Source organism: Bubalus bubalis, chromosome 3 (genome assembly GCF_019923935.1).
Source record: "Bubalus bubalis isolate 160015118507 breed Murrah chromosome 3, NDDB_SH_1, whole genome shotgun sequence".
NCBI classification, from domain to species: domain Eukaryota; kingdom Metazoa; phylum Chordata; class Mammalia; order Artiodactyla; family Bovidae; genus Bubalus; species Bubalus bubalis.
The window spans coordinates 85250205-85268995 of NC_059159.1; the positions used below are offsets into that span (position 1 = coordinate 85250205).

The 18791-nt window shown below is 42.6% G+C and overlaps 1 pseudogene; it reads right to left on the bottom strand.

The window, feature by feature from the left end:
- Nucleotides 1-10718: 10718 nt before the first annotated feature.
- LOC102414106 lies at nt 10719-11746 on the bottom strand (annotated as a pseudogene).
- Nucleotides 11747-18791: the final 7045 nt, after the last annotated feature.

Sequence of the window (18791 nt, forward strand, 5' to 3'; positions counted from 1 at the left end):
CAATCTAAACTTTTAATTTTTACAGTAGAAGTTTAATTTTCCCAATAAAATTTGGATTTGTCAATGTAAATGTATATCAGTTAAATGAGAAACTAAATAAAGGCTGAAGTTATGTAAGTATGGAAAGACTTATAGATGTATACATAGTTATTATGTAGAAATTTAGGTATAATATATATAAACATTCCTTTTGTTTATCTTATGTCAGGAACATAATTTTCCATTGATTCTTAACTGCATTTTTCCCTCCTTATCTTACACATAGGAATGCAGAATCACTCAGGCCATATTGATGTTTGTATTTTCTTTTCTGTCTCACAGAGGATAAGCTTGTAATTAAGGGTGAATGAACTATTCAGTTGTTTCTGTTCTTTTGAGAACATTCATTCAGTCTCCTGAGATTACATTTCACTGGGGCCACAAGATCCCGAGAGTGAAGTATTTCCCGCCATATCAGTAAACCAGGATGACACAGTCATCAAGAGTTTCCAGCCCTCCAGGGCACTCGGGGAGGGGGAATACACCTGTGGGCTCAGTTCAGTTCAGTCATTCAGTCGTGTCCCACTCTTTGTGACCCCATGAATTGCAGCACGCCAGACCTCCCTGTCCATCACCAACTCCCAGAGTTCACCCAACCTCACATGCATCAAGTCGGTGATGCCATACAGCCATCTCATCCTCTGTCGTCCCCTTCTCCTCCTGCCCCCAATCCCTCCCAGCATCAGAATCTTTTCCAATGAGTCAACTCTTCGCATGTGGTGGCCAAAGTATTGGAGTTTCAGCTTTAGCATCAGTCCTTCCAAAGAACACTCAAGACTGATCTCCTTAAGGATGGACTTGTTGGATCTCCTTGTAGTCCAAGAAACTCTCAAGAGTCTTCTCCAACACCACAGTTCAAAAGCATCAATTCTTTGGCACTCAGCGTTTTTCACAGTCCAACTCTCACATCCATACAGGACCACTGGAAAAACCATAGACTTGACTAGATGGACCTTTGTTGGCAAAGTAATGTCTCTGCTTTTTAATATGCTATCTGGGTTGGTTGTAACTTTCCTTCCAAGGAGTAAGCGTCTTTTAATTTCATGGCTGCAATCAACATCTGCAGTGATTTTGGAGCCCAAAAATATAAAGTCTGACACTGTGTCCTCATCTATCTGCCATGAAGTGATGGGACCAGATGCCATGATCTTCGTTTTCTGAATGTTGAGCTTTAAGCCAACGTTTTCACTCTCCTCTTCACTTTCATCAAGAGGCTTTTTAGTTCCTCTTCACTTTCTGCCATAAGGGTGGTGTCATCTGCATATCTGAGGTTATTGATATTTCTCCAGAGATTCTTGATTCCAGCATGTGCTTCTTCCAGCCCAGCGTTTCTCATGCTGTACTCTACATATAAGATAAATAAGCAGGGTGACAATATACAGCCTTGACGTACTTCTTTTCCTATTTGGAACTAGTCTATTGTTCCATGTCCAGTTCTAACTGTTGCTTCCTGACCTGCATATAGATTTCTCAATAGGCAGGTCAGCTGGTCTAGTATTCCCATCTCTTTCAGAATTTTCCACAGTTTATTGTGATCCACACAGTCAAAGGCTTTGGCATAGTCAATAAAGCAGAAATAAATGTTTTTCTGGAACTCTCTTCCTTTTTCCATGATGGGAATTTGGTTGTTGGCCATTTGATCTCTGGTTCCTCTGCCTTTTCAACAGCTACCAAATTGCAGCTGCTCTTTAAGGTGAGCGCAAGGCAACTCAGGATGTGAAAAAGTGCAAGATGCAAGAAAATGCAAGGAAAAATGCCCCAGGAGAGCTGAGATTCAGGAAAGGAATGTTTTCAGTGAGCCCAGACACTTGCCTCTTCCCACACAAAGGAAAAGTGCTAAGTTCCCTAACTTAAGATAGCTGGTTTTCTTAAATTCTCAAAACTACTTTGATGTTCAGACTACCTCCCCTTTCTTGCAAACTCCTATATAACCTGACTCTTCCCCTCTCCTCCTTGGAGCAATCTCTCAGGGTGAATTTATATACTGCCTCCCCAATTCCCATCAAATAAAGCATAACTTTCAACTTTTAGGCTGTCATTATTTCTTTATGTTTTTTAAATTAACTTATTTATTTTAATTGGAGGCTACTTACTTTACAATATTATATGGGTTTTGCCATACATTGACATGAATCACCCATGGGCGTACACGTGTCCCCCATCCTGAACACCCCTCCCGCCACCCTCTCTGTCCCATTCCCTCAGTGTGGTCTCAGCGCACCAGCCCTGAGCGCCTTGTCGCATTCATCGCACTGGGACTGGCGATCTACTTCACATACGGTAAATTACATATTTCAATGCTATTCTCTCAAATCATCCCACCCTCACCTTCTCGCACGGAGTCCAAAATTCTGTTCCTTGCATCTATGTCTCTTTTGCTGTTTTTCTTTCTGACTTACTTCACTGTGTATAATAGGCTTCAGATCAACAGTCAGGAACACTATACAAGACATGATGGTTTCTTTAAACCTGCTTTTTATGGTAGATCTATAGTCTTCCACAGGCTGTGCCAATACCCCCACCAGTAATCCTGCTTCCTTTCTGGTGCATGTATGTTGAAGATTCTAATTCCAAGATAATTAATTGCCTTTCCAGCACCACTCACTCACATTGTGGTTATCACCTCTAGTAGCACTTTTCCTCTGGAATAACAGTGTCCTCAACCAAACTCTCTGAGCCTCACCCATGAGGGCAGGCTAACTGCATCCTGAGAACTTCAGAATTCTACTGTGGAGGGACTTGTCTCTTTGTTTGCAAAATCATTCATCTTCCAGCATCCCCACCCTCTCCCATGCAGTGTTTGTGTGAAGGAAGGGAGTTCTCAGTGATGACCTCCTCTTCTCCATGTCCCCAGTTATCAAGTGTCAGCACCCCTCAGATGCTGAGAGCTAAAGTGTGGAAAGCTAAGTAGGTGGAGGCATTATCCAATGGCAATTGTTACACCTTTGGTAGACAATTTTTATTTTGCCACTACAACTTTTATCATTCAAGTCTTTTACTTAAAGTGTTCAAGATATGTTTTGCTCAGAATTTCTGCGTCGGGTATAGAGAATTCAGTGATGATGTAATGTAATATCAAAAGCTTCTGTCCCAGAAATCAGTGCCCTTCAGTTGTTCATTCAGTCTACATCTTTCTGTTGGGCTGTCTTGTTGTTCCATCTCTGTCTTGTGCTCAGAATGCAAAGCAGTGAGGCCCAGGCTATGTCAGGGAGTCACAGCCTTGTTTCTATACTTATTCTTGATGTTTTGTTTTAAATTTAAAGAACAGCAAAAAAAATTTAAGAACTTATTTTTTGCATATTGATTTACTGGCCAGTTTGTCTCTCTCCTGCTGTGTTCCTTTACATTTCATCCTAGGGTTAATGAAAAAGGAAGGAAAAGAATGGCAGAGGGCGTCACCATATTTTCTGTGATTTTTAAGACGAGAGATTTTTTGTTTCTCATGTCAACTTTCCTGAAAGACAAAACTTGATGGCTGTTTGTGGACAAAAAAGACAAGTCTGTAAATTGAGGCAGAGATTTGATAGATCTAGGCTAAGTTGAAGCCCTTCCCCACTCTCTAAGCAAACGCACACACACACACAGGCATGCACACACACGCACATGCACATCATGGTTAATTCCTGAATTACAATTAGATTTCTTTAATAGTTCTCAATTCTACCTAAATAGACACATCCCAGGCTATTGGTTGGCACAGTTGTGTTCTCTGAAATCCCTTTATTTGTGTCTGTGTTCTCTCTTACTCCCGAGGATAATGGAAGGGATGCAAGTGCAGTTATTATTCAAAGGGAATAGTAAACTTAAAGCAAGGCTTTAAATAGGGAAGACAGTACTCATTTTCAGAAGTTTTCTCTCTCACGTCCATTTTGTGTTTTCATTTAGACATTTTCTATTTGACCCAGAAAATGTAATGAATCTATAGTTTTAATTTTTACAATAGAAGTTCAGATTTCCCCCTAAGCCTTGGATTTGTCACTCCAAATGGATATCATATACATGAGAAACTAAATAAAGGCTGACATTATCTAGGGATGTAAAGACTTATACACATGTACATACGTAAGTACACGTTTTAATATATGTAAAGATTCCTTTTCTTTGTGTCAGGAACAAAATTTTTCCTTGACTCTGAACTGCATTTTTTCCCTCCTTACCTTATACATAGGAGGTCAGAGTCCCTCAGCCCCTATAGGTTTCTGTATTTTGTTTTCTGTTTTAATCAGAGCAGAGGCTTGTGAGTATTAGTGCATGAGCTAATCGGGTGTTTCTGTTCTTTTGATAACATTCATTCAGGTTCCTGAGGTTTCATTTCACGGGACCACAAGTCATGAGGTATGGGATGTTTCCCGCCATTATCTGTAAACCAGGATGACATAGTCATCAGAGTTTCCAGCCACACTGGCAATCCACTCCAGTACTCTTGCCTGGAAAATCCCAGGGATGGAGGAGGCTGGTGGGCTGCAGTCCATGGGGTCACTAGGAGTCGGACACGACTGAGCAACTTCACTTTCACCTTTCAATTTCACGCATTGGAGATGGAATGGGAACCCACATCAGTGTTCTTGCCTGGAGAATCCCAGGGACGCGGGAGCCTGGTGGGCTGCTGTCTATGGGGTCACACAGAGTTGGACATGACTAAAGCGACTTTGCATGGTGCTCAGGAAGGAGGAATATACCCGTGGTCTGACAGTTATCACATTGCCGCCACTCCCTAAGGTGAACCCAAGGGAACTCAGGATGTGAAAAATGCAAGGCTCGTGGCCCCAGGATAGGTAAGGTGCATGAACAGAATGATTTCAGTGAACTCAGACTCTTGCATCTTCCCATACATAGCAAAGTGCTAAATTCCTTAATTTGAGATATTTGGTTTTCTCTACTTCACAAAAATACCTTTGAGGTTCAAACTACCTGCCCTTTCTTGCAAACTTCTATACAACCTGGCCTCTACCCCCAGTTCCTTGGAGCGCTTCTCTCCGGGTGACTTGAAATACTGTCTCCTGAATTCCTACCAAATAAAACATAACTCTCAACTTTTAGGTTGTGACTTTTTTCTTCAAGTTGACAGTCAGGAATAATATACTAGACATCACTGTTTCTTACCACAATTTTTTTTTTTTATGGTAGATCTGTAGTCCTCTACAGACTGTGTCAATACCCCACCAGGAATCCTAGTTCTTTCTAGTGCACTTAAATGTGAAGATTCTAAACAAAGATAATTAATTGTATTTCCAACACTGCCTCACTCACAAGGTATAGTTTTCACCAATAATAGCACTTTTCATCTGGAATGACAGTGTCTTCAGCCCAGACTCTCTGGGACTCACTCGTGTGGGCAGGCTTACCACATCCTGAACTTCAGAATTCTACTGTGGAGGGAGCTTGTCTCTTTGTTTGCAAAATCATTCATTTTCCAGGGTCCCTACTCTCCCTAGAGTGTTCCTGTGAAGGACCCGGGTTCTCAGTAATGACCTCTTCTGACCTGTGTCCCCAGGTATCAAGGGTCAGCAGCCCTCCGATACTGAGAGATAAAGTGTGTTTCTGTCTATGTAGGTGGAGGCATGATCCAATTGCAATAGTTACACCTTTAGTAGGCAATTTTTATTTTGCCACTACAGCTTTTATCGCTCAACTCTTTTACTTAAAGTGTTGAACATTTGTTTATCTCAGAATTTCTGAGTTGGCTATAGGGAATTCAGTGATGGTGTTATGTATTAATAGAAGCATAAAAGTGATGGAAAAAAGTGACCTTTACTTGTTCATGCGGTACATCCGTCTGTTGGGCTGACTTGTCTTTCCATCTCTGTCTCGTGCTCAGAATGCAGAGCCATGAGGCCCAGGCTGTGTCAGGGAGAAATAGCTTTGTTTCTTTACAAACTCATGATGTTTCATTTTAAATTTAAACAACAACAAAAGATTTAGGACTTATATTTTACATAGTGATTTGCTGGTCAGTGTTTGCTTCTCTCCTCCTGGGTTGCGTTCCATTTCATCCTCGGGTCAATATAAAGGGAAATAAAAGAATGGCAGAGGGGCTTCACCTCATTTTCTGTGATCTTCAAGACTTGAGATATTTTGTTTCTCCTTTCAACTTACTTAGAAAGCATAACTATAGTTGTTTGTGGAGAAAATAAAACATATGTATATCTGAACATAAAACTTATGTATATCTGTCATGAAAGTGAAGAAAGATAAGTGACTTTTCAGCTGACAAAATAGCAACATGTAAGTTAAATCTAAAAAAAGCTCAGCCAAACAGTGGAAGAATCATACTATTTGAAGGATGTTAAACAGTCACAAGACAGTCATGTGTGCCTGCTGAGTTGCTTCAGTCATGTTTGGCTCTTTGAGACCCAGTGGACAGCCTCTCTCGTCCGTGGGATTCTTCATGCAAGAGTACTGGAGTGGGTTGCCATTTCCTCCTCCAGAGGATCTTCATGACGCAGGGATCAAACCCAGGTCTCTTATGTCTCTTGCAGTGGCAGGTGAGTTCTTTAGCACCAGTGCCACCTGGGGAGCCCCCACAAAGACAGCCAGATTAGTCCAAAAATTATCCACGTAGTCTTGCCCCAAAAGTGTCCCCAAAGTGTTGAAGAAAGAAAGAAAGAAAAAAAAAGAACAAAAGTTACTTAACATACAGAAGGAAATGACAATCTGCTCCAGTTTTCTTGTCTGAAGAATTCCATGAACTGAGGAGCCTAGCGGGTACAGTCCATTTCAGTTCAATCACTCAGTCGTGTCTGACTCATTGTGACCCCATGGACTGCAGCACTCCAGGCCTCCCTGTCCATCACCAACTCCAAGAATTGACTCAAACTCATGTCCATGGAATTGGTGATGCCATCCAACTGTCTCATCCTCTGTCATCCCCTTCTCCCACCTTCAATCTTTCCAGCATCAGGATCTTTTCCAAGGAGTCAGTTCTTCGCATCAGGTGGCCAAAGTATTGGAGTTTCAGCTTCAGCATCAGTCCTTCCAATGAATATTCAGGATTGATTTCTTTAGGTTAGACTGGCTGAATCTCCTTGCAGTCCAAGGGACTCTCAAGAGTTTTCTCCAATAGGCCAGTTCAAAAGCATCAGTTCTTTAGCACTCAGCTTTCTTTTTTGTCTAACTATCACATCCATACTTGACCTCTGGAAAAACCATAGCTTGACCAAATATTTGGAGATCAGGAATCCGACATTGTTCACCATAAGCTATCAGCCCTCCCATCCCTTAATTAGCTAGAAGCAATCTAAAGACGCAGTCTGTAACCTGAAGCGGAAATTTGAGAGATCTAGTCTGTATTGTAGCCATTCCCTGCTACTTGATCAGTACACACACATACACACACAAACACACACACAAACACACACACACACTCTCACTCTCTCTTCCTGGTTTACTTCCTCAATTACTGTAGTTCATTACCTTACTAGTTCTCAATTCTACCCAAGTAGCTACACCCCAGGTTATTGGTTGCCAACAATTGTATTTTCTGAAATAGCCTCATTGGTGTCTGTGTTCTCTCTTACTACTGAGTCAAGGTGGAAGGTGGATGCAAGTGCAGTTATTATTCAAAGGGACATTGAGAGTTTTCTCCTGAAGTCAAGCAATGAACAATGTACTGTTTAGGAAAGAGTTAATGCCCCTTCAAACAGGAGCTATTTCCTCTGATTCCCCTTGCATTTCCCTACCCAGAATGCCATGGTCAAGGCTCCAAGGGTGTTAAAGTAGGTAAAGCAAATGATGAATGTGCAACCTTGGCCAGATGAGCAGCCTGGAAGCGAGAAACACTTCCTGACCTTTCTCTGCACGCAGCTTCCTTAGGCCAAGACATGTCCTGACTGAAGCTGGGAGTATTTTCCTGTCTAAAATACAAAAGCTAAGGAAGCAGGCTTTCTCAAGTTATTGGTGTCAGTTCTTTCCAGGAAAGATCCTCCCCTAGCTCTGAGAAAATGCTAATAAGAAGACAGACTTCTGCCTAGAAGAGCAAGAGGCCTGTTCTACAGACTTGATCAGTGTCCTAGTCCATCTGGGCCAGTAGGTGGCACGCTTCCACTGTAATTATTTTTAGTAGCCTCAAGAGGAAAAGGGATCCTGCTTTCTAGTCCATTTTGGCCAAGGCTGTTGTTACAGTATTGTAACAAGGACATTCTCTCATTCCCAAAAGTATTCATCTCAAGAAAAACAATAACCTCTTACATAAGAGTTTCTGAAAAGCCTAGAACTTTGACTTAAACTTTTAAGTGGTGGCTTTGCACTGTCAGGGCTTCCCTTGTGGCTCAGACAGTAAAGAATCTGCCTCCAATGTGGGAGACGCAGGTTTGATCCCTGGGAGGGGAAGATCCACTGGAGAAGGAAATGGCAATCCACTCCAGTATTCTGCCTGGAGAATCTCATGGACAGAGGAGCCTGGTGGGCTATGGTTCACAGGGTGGCAAAGAGTGGGCACGACTGAGACACTATGCTTTGCACTCTTAAGGGGAAATCGGTAGCCAGAAGCACAAAGAAACAGGAAAGAGCTGTATGAATGGCTGGTGCAGGGGAAGGACCAGTGAATCTGGAGAGCATACTGGGAATTGCCACACTGTGAGGAAGTAGTGGCATCCTTTGTTTTATCCCATTTCCCAGATAATTGCATTTTTTACACATTGAAGGTTTGTGACAACCCCTTGTCAGGCAAGTCTATCAATGCCACTTTCAACAGCCTTTGCACACTCACTGTCTATGTGCCACATTGCAGTAATTCTCAGGATAGTTCAAACCTTTACCAGCAAAAAACTCTGAAGGCCCGGATGATCACTGGTGATTTTTCGCAATAAATTATGTATGGTCAGGCCACTCAGGATGACTGTTCTCTTACTCTCTGTACATACCCTGCCCCACCAGTACACCCTATGCACATGACTGGCTTTTCTCTGTACTTGTCCCAGGCCCCAGATTTGATCTCTTTTGTCAAAGGGGTGGTGAGGGGCGTGTCCCTCTACTGCTTTCCATGATAACTAATGAGCCCAACTGATCTCACCCCTAGGACCGGCACTCTCCTCCCCCACGTGCCTCTCTCTCCTTCTCCATTCCCCACTTCCCCACCCTCTACTCCCCACCCCTCCATTGCTCTCAGAATGAAGCCTGTAACCATGTATTAATACTCCCCACCCCAGTGCACCACACATGGTGGGGTATTGCTCCAGGACCTTGCTTCATGTCCTGGGGCAGCACATGTAAGTTTCTCCCATCCATTAAACCATCCCTGCCTCTGTTCTTGACAGCAGATTCTTTCTTTGGTCTCAAAGCTGGGCAAACATAGGTCTTGTAAGCCTGCAGGGTACAACCCAACAATCGGTGGCAGCCAGGAGACGGCAGAAACTCCCGTGAGTGCCAAGAGACAGGATGGGGAAAGGAAAGTTATTAGGGGCATCCAGTAGCACGCGGGGCCCAGAAGTTGCTGGGTGATCCTGAGGTGGCTGTCTACTAACCGAGGGGGCCCAAAAGTTGCTGGCTGTAATCCCCAAGCTGTAGGGTACTCCTGAGGTGGCCATCCACTACCATAGCGTGCCCAAGAATTGCAGGGGGAATCCCAGAAGCAACAGGGAAATCCCTGGGTGGCTGTCCACTAGGACGTGGGGCCTTTGGGTGGCTGTCCTTGTTGAATGGGGGCTGCCCAGAGGTCTGGAGAACAATGGCCTCTGCTAGTTCTGCTACTGTATCAAAGTGAGCCTTTTGTAATTGGTTAAGCCAGCTTTCTGGAAGGAATTGGTATTTCTCTTGTGCCGTTGCCATGTAAGTGATCTACCTGGCTCTCTGGAACTTTAATGGTCTCTGATCTCTTAGAGTAAGGAAAAAAAAGAGCTTTTAGGTAAACTCTATAGAAATAATTATATTTAGGTAATGTCTATCTAAAATAGTCTCCCCAGATTTCGGTAACTTGAAACTAAGTAAAGAGAAATCATTGACTTTCTGTACTGTGTGGTTCATTGTGGTGGCCTCTTTGGGACCTCATGGGCTATAGCCTTCCAGGCTCTTCTGTCCATGGGGATTCTCCAGACAAGAATACTGGCATGGGTAGCCCAGTTCTCTTCCAGGGGATGGTCTCAACCCAGGTCTCCTGCATTGCAGGCAGATTCTTTAGCGACTGAACCACCAGGGAAGCCCAAGAATACAGGAGTGGGTAGGTAGCCTATCCCTTCTTCAGGGGATCTTCTGACCCAGGAATCGAACCAGGGTCTCCTGCTCTGCAGGTGGATTCTTTACCAGCTGAGCTACCAGGGAAGCCCTGCAGGCAGCTTTGAAAGATATATAATATTATTTGTCTTTCCAGTATCATATGTACCTAACACTTCCCATGTGAGAACATTCTTTCCTTTACTTCTCTTTGCAGTCTTTAGTATAATTGAAATAAAATACTGTTTTTATGTCCTCTTCTCTGTAAGTCTGAGAGTTTCCATGCAGTAGGAACTACATTTGCTTTATTCACTTGTATTCCTTGGTGAGAATTACACAATCTGTCACTTAGGGACTCAATATATATTTATAATATGAATGGAATGAATGAATAAATAAATGTAACCATGCATTGTTTAATAAAATGTTAAATGGAGGTTTGGATTTAATTTTTGAGTAAAGAAACTCATTTTCTTTCATAAGAATTTAATAAATAGAACAAAGTACAAATTTAATAACATGAAATGGTTAAAATGTTTTAGAAATTTTAATATGATGTATAGACGAATTGCAATTTTACAAATATTTTAAGTATGTTAGGTGCAGGAAGGAATAAGTAAATCAGCAACGGATAACATCAGGGCCGGCATGACTTTAGGACTCATGCCCCTATAGCTGAATACTTTTATATCTACTTTTTATTACTACTGACAAAGTATCGGCTAAAGTAATACAATGAATTTGGTGGCTAAGGCAGAAATCAGTCGACTGAAATGAATACAGGTGAGTGTACGAGGATGATGTGGCATCTTAGTCGGTGAGAGTCATCTCAAGCTGAGTTCAGATCTCCATCCATCTTTCTTAACCTTTTTTACAAGCTGCTTGATGAAGAGAGTGCTCCATCATCTCCACTCTGAGGATTTCCCAGGCGCAGTCACTTTATTCTTTCTCTTTCAGGTAGACATGGATTCCATGGAAGTACCTCTTCAAGGCCAGCGTGGGGCTTAGCCTTCCCAGGGCAGAGTCTTCCTCTCCCATCACCTGCCCCAGGCAGGTGTCCAGGCCGTCCAGTTGCTGTTGGAGTCCAAGTGGTGTTGCTCCAGGAGGGTGGTGTTCCAGGCAGCAGATGAGGGCTCTGTGTGGAAGAGGTTGAAGCTGTGTTGGAGCATGTCCTGGAGCACAGAAATGGCCTGGGCCTCCTGGAGCTGGTCACCGTTCACCATCTTCTGGGAAAAACTGAAGACTTTTCTGTCCTACAGACAGGAGTGAGGGGAGAGTCTGCTCATTTGGCCCAGGAGCCTGAGGTTCTGCTTGAAACCAGCACGTGGTTCTGAGACAGATCACAGCCCAGAGATCCTCCCACGCTGTAGCTGAACAGCACCAGGGCCATCAGTAGAGAGAACACGAAATCCATGGGGAAGATGAGGCTGCTGCTGGGCTGGCTGAGACGGCATCTGGTGGAACCTTGGAGGTAGGGTGTCTGATGATAATCTTTCTAAGCAAGGCTTTTAAGTAGGGAAGACGGTTCTCATTGTCTTAAATTTCTGTCTCACTTCCCCGGTGTGTTTTCATTTAGATATTTTCTATTTGACCTAGAAAATGTAGTCAATCTAAACTCTTAATTTTTTTGGTAGAAGGTTAATTTTCCCAATAAAGTTTGGATTTGTCAAAGCAAATGTGTATCAGTTAAATGAGAAATTAAAGAAAGGCTGAAATTATGTTAGTATGTAAAGACTTATAGAGGTGTACATACTTATTATGTACACATTTAAGTATAATATATATAAACATTCCTTTTGTTTGTGCTATGTCAAAGCAAAAATTTTCCTTGATTCTTAAGTGCATTCCCCCCACCCCCCTTATCTTACTCATAGGAATTCAGAGTCACTCAGGCCATATTGGTTTCTGTAGTTTGTTTTCTGTTTCACAGAACAGAGGCCTGTAATTAAGAGTGAATGAACTACTGAGTTGTTTCTGTTCTTTTGAGAACATTCATTCAGGTTCCTGAGATTACGTTTCACTGGGGCCACAAGATCTTGAGGAGTGGAGTATCTCCTGCCATATCAGTAAACTAGGATGACACAGTCCTCAAGAGTTTCCAGCCCTCCAGGGCTCTCAGGAAGGGGGAATACACCTGTGGGCTGACAGCTCCCAAATTGCAGCTACTCCCTAAGGTGAGCCCAAGGCAACTCAGGAAGTGAAAAAATGCCAGATGCAAGAAAATGCAAGGGAAAATGCCCCAGGAGAGCTGAGATTCAGGAAAGGAATGTTTTCAGTGAGCCCAGACACTTGCCTCTTCCCATACAAAGGAAAAGTGCTAAATTCCTTAACTTGAGATAGCTGGTTTTCTTTAATTCACAAAACTACTTTGATGTTCAGACTACCTCCCCTTTCTTGCAAACTCCTGTATAACCTGTCTCTTCCCCTCAGCCCCTTGGAGCAATTCCCTCAGGGTGACTTGAGATACTGTCTTCTGAATTCCCACTAAATAAAGCATAACTGTCAACTTTTAGGTTGTCACTATTTCTTTCTTTTTTTAATTAACTTATTTAATTGGAAGCTAATTACTTTACCATATTGTAGTGGTTTTTGTCATACATTGACATGAATCACCCATGAGGGTACATGTGTCCCCCATCCTGAACTCCCCTCCCACCTCCCTCCCTGTCCCATCCCTCAGTGTGGTCCCAGCACACCAGCCCTGAGCGCCGTGTCCCATTCATTGCACCTGGACTGGTGATCTACTTCACATATGGTAAATTACATATTTCAATGCTATTCTTTCAAATTATCCCACCCTCACCTTCTCACACAGAGCCCAAAATTCTGTTCTTTACATCTTTGTCTCTTTTGCTGTGTCACATATAGGGTCATTGTTACCATGTTTCTAAATTCCATATATATGCGTTAATATACTGTATTGGTGTTTTTTTTTCTGACTTACTTCACTGTGTATAATAGGCTCCAGATCAACAGTCAGGAACAATAAACAAGACATGATGGTTTCTTTCAACCTGCTTTTTATGGTAGATCTATTGGAGAAGGAAATGGCAACCACTCTAGTATTCTTGCCTAGAAAAGCCTACAGTCCTTGGGGTTGCAAAGAGTCAGACATGAATGAGAGACTTCACTTTCACTTTTATAGTCTTGCACAGGCTGTGCCAATATCCCCACCAGGAATCCTGCTTCCTTTCTGGTGCATGTAGGTGTGAAGATTCTAATTCAAAGATAATTAATTGTCTTTCCAGCACCATCTCACTCTTAAGGTGGTTATCACCTCCAGTAGCACTTTTCCTCTGGAATGACAGTGTCCTCAACCCAACCTCTCTGGGCCTCACCCGTGAGGGCTGGCTAGAACTGCAGAATTCTATGGTGGAAGGACTTGTCTCTTTGTTTGCAAAATCATTCCTCTTCCAGGATCCCCACCCTCTCCTAGTGCACATTTGTGTGAAGGAGGGGAGTTTTCAGTATGACCTCCTGTTCTTCTGATCCATGTCCTCAGGTATCAAGTGTCAGCAGCCCTCAGATGCTGAGACCTAAAGTGTGGAGAGCTAAGTAGGTGGAGGCATTATCCAATGGCAATTGTTACGCCTTTGGTAGACAATTTTTATTTTGCCACTATAGCTTTTGTTGCTCAATTCTTTTACTTAAAAAGTTAAAGATTAGTTTTGCTCAGAATTTCTGAGTTGGCTATATGGAATTCATTGATGGTGTTATGTATTATTGAAAGCTTCTGTCACAGAAATCAGTGCCCTTCAGTTGTTCATTCAGTCTACCTCCTTCTGTTGGGCTGACTTTTCGATCCATCTGTCTTGTGCTCAGAATGCAGAGCAGTGAGGCCAGGCTGTGTCAGGGAGAAATAGCCTTGTTTCTTTACTTACTCATGATGTTTCATTTTAAATTTAAAGAACAGCAAAAAAACATTTAAGAACTTATTTTTTGCATATTGATTTACTGGCCAGTTTGTCTCTCCTACTGCGTTCCTAAACATTTCATCCTAGGGTTAATACAAAAGGAAGGAAAAGAATGGCAGAGTACCTCACTATATTTTCTGTAATTTTCAACACTAGAGATTATTTTGTTTTTCATGTCAACTTTCCTGGAAGGCAAAACTTGATAGTTGTTTGTGGACAAAAATAAAACAAATATAATTTTGAATGTCATGAAAGAGAATATAGACACATGTCTTTTTTGCTGACAGTATGGCAAGTGTAAGTTGAAGAAAGGTCAACGAAGAAATGGAAGGAATCATAATATTTGAAAGTTGTCAAACAGTCTCAAAGACAGCCATGTGCACGTGCTAAGTTGCTTCAGTCATGTCTGACTCTTTGTGACCCTGTGGACAGGCTCCCCTGTCCATGGGATTCTCCAGGCAAGAATACCTGAGTGCGTTGCTATTTCCTCCTCCAGTTATCTTCCCGACCCAGGGGTTAAACCTTGGACTCTTATGTCTCCTGGATTGGCAGGCGAGTTCTTTACCACTGGTGTCACCTGGGAAGCCTCCACAAAGATGGCCAGGTGAGACCAAAAATTGTATATGTATTCTTGCCCCCAAAAGGGGCCCCAAAGTGTTGAAGGAAGAAAGAAATGGAACAAAACTTATTCAAGAAACAAATTAGAGTGCCCTACATTTGTCATTTGGAGAGAAGCAAACTAAACACAAGCCTGTAAATTGTGGCAGAGATTTGTTAGATCTAGGCTAAATTGAAGCCCTTCCTGGCTCACTGAGCTAACACACGTGCACACACGCAGGCATACCCACACATGCATGCACGCGCACACTCATGGACACATTCTTGTTAATTCCTGAATTAAAATTGGATTACCTTAATAGTTCTCAATTCTACCCAAATAGGAACACCCCAGGCTATTCGTTGGCAACAGTTGTCTTCTCTGAAATAAATCCCTTTATTTGTGGCTGTGTTCTGTTTTACAATGAGACAATGTGGAAGGGATGCAAGTGCAGTTAGTATTAAAAGGGAATAATAAATCTAAAGCAAGGCTTTAACTAGGGAAGACAGTACTCAGTGTCATAAATTTTCTCTCTCACATCCATTTTGTGTTTTCATTTAGACACTTTCTATTTGACCCAGAAAATGTAAGGAATCTATTCTAATAATGTGAACAATAAGTGTTTTGTTTTCCCACTAAACTCTGGATTTGTCCCTCCAAATGGATATCAAATAAATGAGAAACTAAGTAATGTCTGAGGTTATGAAGGGATGTAAAGACTTATACACATGTACATACTTATATACACATTTTAATACATAAAAAGAATCCTTTTCTTTGTGTCAAGAAGAAAATTTTTCCTGGACTCTGTACTGCATTTTTCTCTCCTTACCTTATACATAGGCGGTCAGAGTCCCTCAGCCCCTCTAGATTTCTGTATTTTGTTTACTGTTTTAATCAGAGCAGAGGCTTGTAATTATGAGTGCATGAGCTAATTAGTTGTTTCTGCTCTTTTGAGAACATTCATTCAGGTTCCTGAGGTTACATTTCACTGGGACCACAGGTCATGAGAAATGGAGTGTTTCCTGCCATATCAGTAAACCAGGATGACAAAGTCATCAGTTTCCAGCCCTCCAGGGTGCTCAGGAAGGAGGAATATACCCCTGGTCTGACAGCTATCAGATTGGAGCCACTCCCTAAGGTGAGCCCAAGGGAACTCAGGATGTGAAAAGTACAAGGGGCATGGCCTCAGGATAGGTATGATGCATGAAAAGAATGATTTCAGTGAGCACAGACTCTTGCATCTTCCCATACATAGCAAAGTGCTAAATTCCTTTACTTGAGATATCTGGTTTTCTCTACTTCACAAAAATACTTTTGAGGTTCAGACTACCTGCCCGTACTTGCAAACTTCTATACAACCTGACTCCCCCTCTCCTCCCACCCCTCACCTCCTTGGAGCACTTCTCTCAGGGTGACTTGAAATACTGTCTCCTGAATTCCCACCAAATAAAACATAACTTTCAACATTTAGGTTGTGGCAGTTTTTTTCAAGTCGATAGTCAGCAATAACATACTAGACATCACTGTTACTTTCCACCGTTTTTTTATAGTAGATCTATAGTCCAATGGCAACCCACTCCAGTACTCTTGCCTGGCAAATCCCATGGAATGGAGGAGCCTGGTAGGCTGCAGTCCATGGGGTCACTAGGAGTCGGACATGGCTGAGCGACTTCACTTTCACTTTTATGTACTGGAGAAGGAAATGGCAACCCACTCCAGTGTTCTTGCCTGGAGAATCCTAGGGATGTCAGAGCCTGGTGGGCTGCCGTCTATGGGGTTGCACAGAGTTGGACACGACTGAAGCGACTTAGCAGCAGCAGCAGCATAGTCCTCTACAGGCTGTGCTAATACCCCCACCAGTAATCCTGTTTCTTTCCTGTGTACTTAAATGTGAAGATTCTAAACCAAGATAATAAATTATATTTCCAACACTGCCTCACTCACAAGGTAGTTTTCACCTCTAATAGCATGATTTGTCTGAATTATAGTGTCCTTTGCCCAAACTCTCTGACACTCACTCGTGAGGGCAGGCTTACCTCATCCTGAGAAGTTCAGGATCTACTGTGGAGGGGCCTGTCTCTTTCTCTGCAAAATCATTCATCTTCCAGGATCCCCACCCTCTCCCTGGAATGTTTCTGTGAAGGACCTGAGTTCTCAGTAATGACCTCCTCTTCTGACCTGTGTCTCCAGGTATCAAGGGTCAGCAGCCAAGATGCTGAGAGCTAAAGTGTGTTTTTGTCTATGGGTGTGTGTGTTAATCGCTTATTCATGTCCAATTCATTGGGTCCCTATGGACTGTAGTCTGCCAGACTCTTGTATCTATGGGATTTTCCAGGTAAGAATACTACTTAGATGGAGGCATTATCCAATTGCAATAGTTACACCTTTAGTAGGCAATTTTTATTTTGCCACTGCAGCTTCTATCATTCAAACTTTCTGTTTAAACTGTTGAACATTTGTTTTCCTCAGAATTTCTGAGTTGGCTATAGGGAATTCAGAAGTGGTGTTATATATTCTTAAAAGCTTGTATGACAGAAATCAGTGACCTTCAGTTGTTTATGCGGTACATCCGAATGTTGGGCTGACTTGTGTATCCATCTCTGTTTCGTGCTGAGAATGCGGAGTCATGAGGCCAGGCTGTGTCAGGGAGAAATAGCCTTGTTTCTTTACTTACTCATGATGTTTGGTTTTAAATTTGAATAACAATAAAAGATTTAAGAACTTATAATTCTATAGTGATTTGCTGGTCGATGTTTGTCTCTCTCCTCCTGGGTTACGTTCCTTTTCATCCTAGGGTTAATACAAAGTGAAATAAAAGAATGGGAGAGGGGCTTCACCTCATTTTCTGTGATTTTTCAAGGCTTTGGATATTTTGTCTTTCATTTGATCTTTCCTAGAAAGCAAAACAGTAGTGTTTGTGGGCAAAAATAAAACATATGTATATCTGAATGTCATGAAAGTGAAGAAAGATAAGTGACATTTCTGCTGACAAAATGGCAAAGTGCAAGTTAAATCTAAAAAAAGCTCAGCCAAACAGTGGAAGAAGTGTAATATTTAAAGGGTGTTAAACAGTCTCAAAGACAAGCTGGTGTGCGTGCAAAGTCGCTTCAGTCATGTCTGACTCTTTATGACCCAATGAACAGCCTCCCTTGTCCATGGGATTCTCCAGGCAAGAATACTGGAGTGGGTTTCCATTTCCTCCTCCAGGGGATCTTCCCGACCCAGGGATCAAACCCAGGTCTCTTATGTCTCCTGCAGTGGCAGGTGGGTTCTTTAGCACCAGTGCCACCTGGGAAGCCCCACAAAGACAGCCAGATGAGTCCAAAAATTATCCACGTAGTCTTGCCCCCCAAAGTGCCCCCAAAGTGTTGAAGGAAGAGAGAAAATAACTCAAAACTTACTTAATATACAGGAGAAGGAAATGACAATCCACTCCAGTTTTCTTGCCTGGAGAATTCCATGGACCGGGAGCCTGTGGGGTACAGTCCATTTCAGTTCAGTTGCTCAGACGTGTCTTAGTCTTGTGACCCCATGGACTGTAGCACGCCAGGCCTCCCTGTCCATCACCAACTCCTGGAGCTTACTCAAACTCATGTCCATAGAGTCGGGGATGCCATCCAGCCATCTCATCCTCTGTCGTCCCCTTCTCCTCCTGCCCCCAATCCCTTCCAGCATCAGAGTCTTTTCCGATGAGTCAACTCTTCACATGAGGCGGCCAAGAATTGGAGTTTCAGCTTTAGCATCATTCCTTCCAAAGAACACCCAGGACTGATATCCTTTAGAATGGACTGGTTGGATCTCCTTGCCATCCAAGGGATTCTCAAGAGTCTTCTCCAACACTACAGTTCAAAAGCATCAATTCTTTGGTGCTCAGCTTTCTTCACAGTCCAACTCTCCCATCCATACATGACCACTGGAAAAACCATAGCCTTGACTAGATGGACCTTTGTTGGCAAAGTAATGTCTCTGCTTTTTAATATGCTATCTAGGTTGGTCATAACTTTCCTTCCCAGGAGTAAGCGTCTTTTAATTTCATGGCTGCAGTCACCATCTGCAGTGATTTTGAAGCCCCCCAAAATAAAGTCTGACAC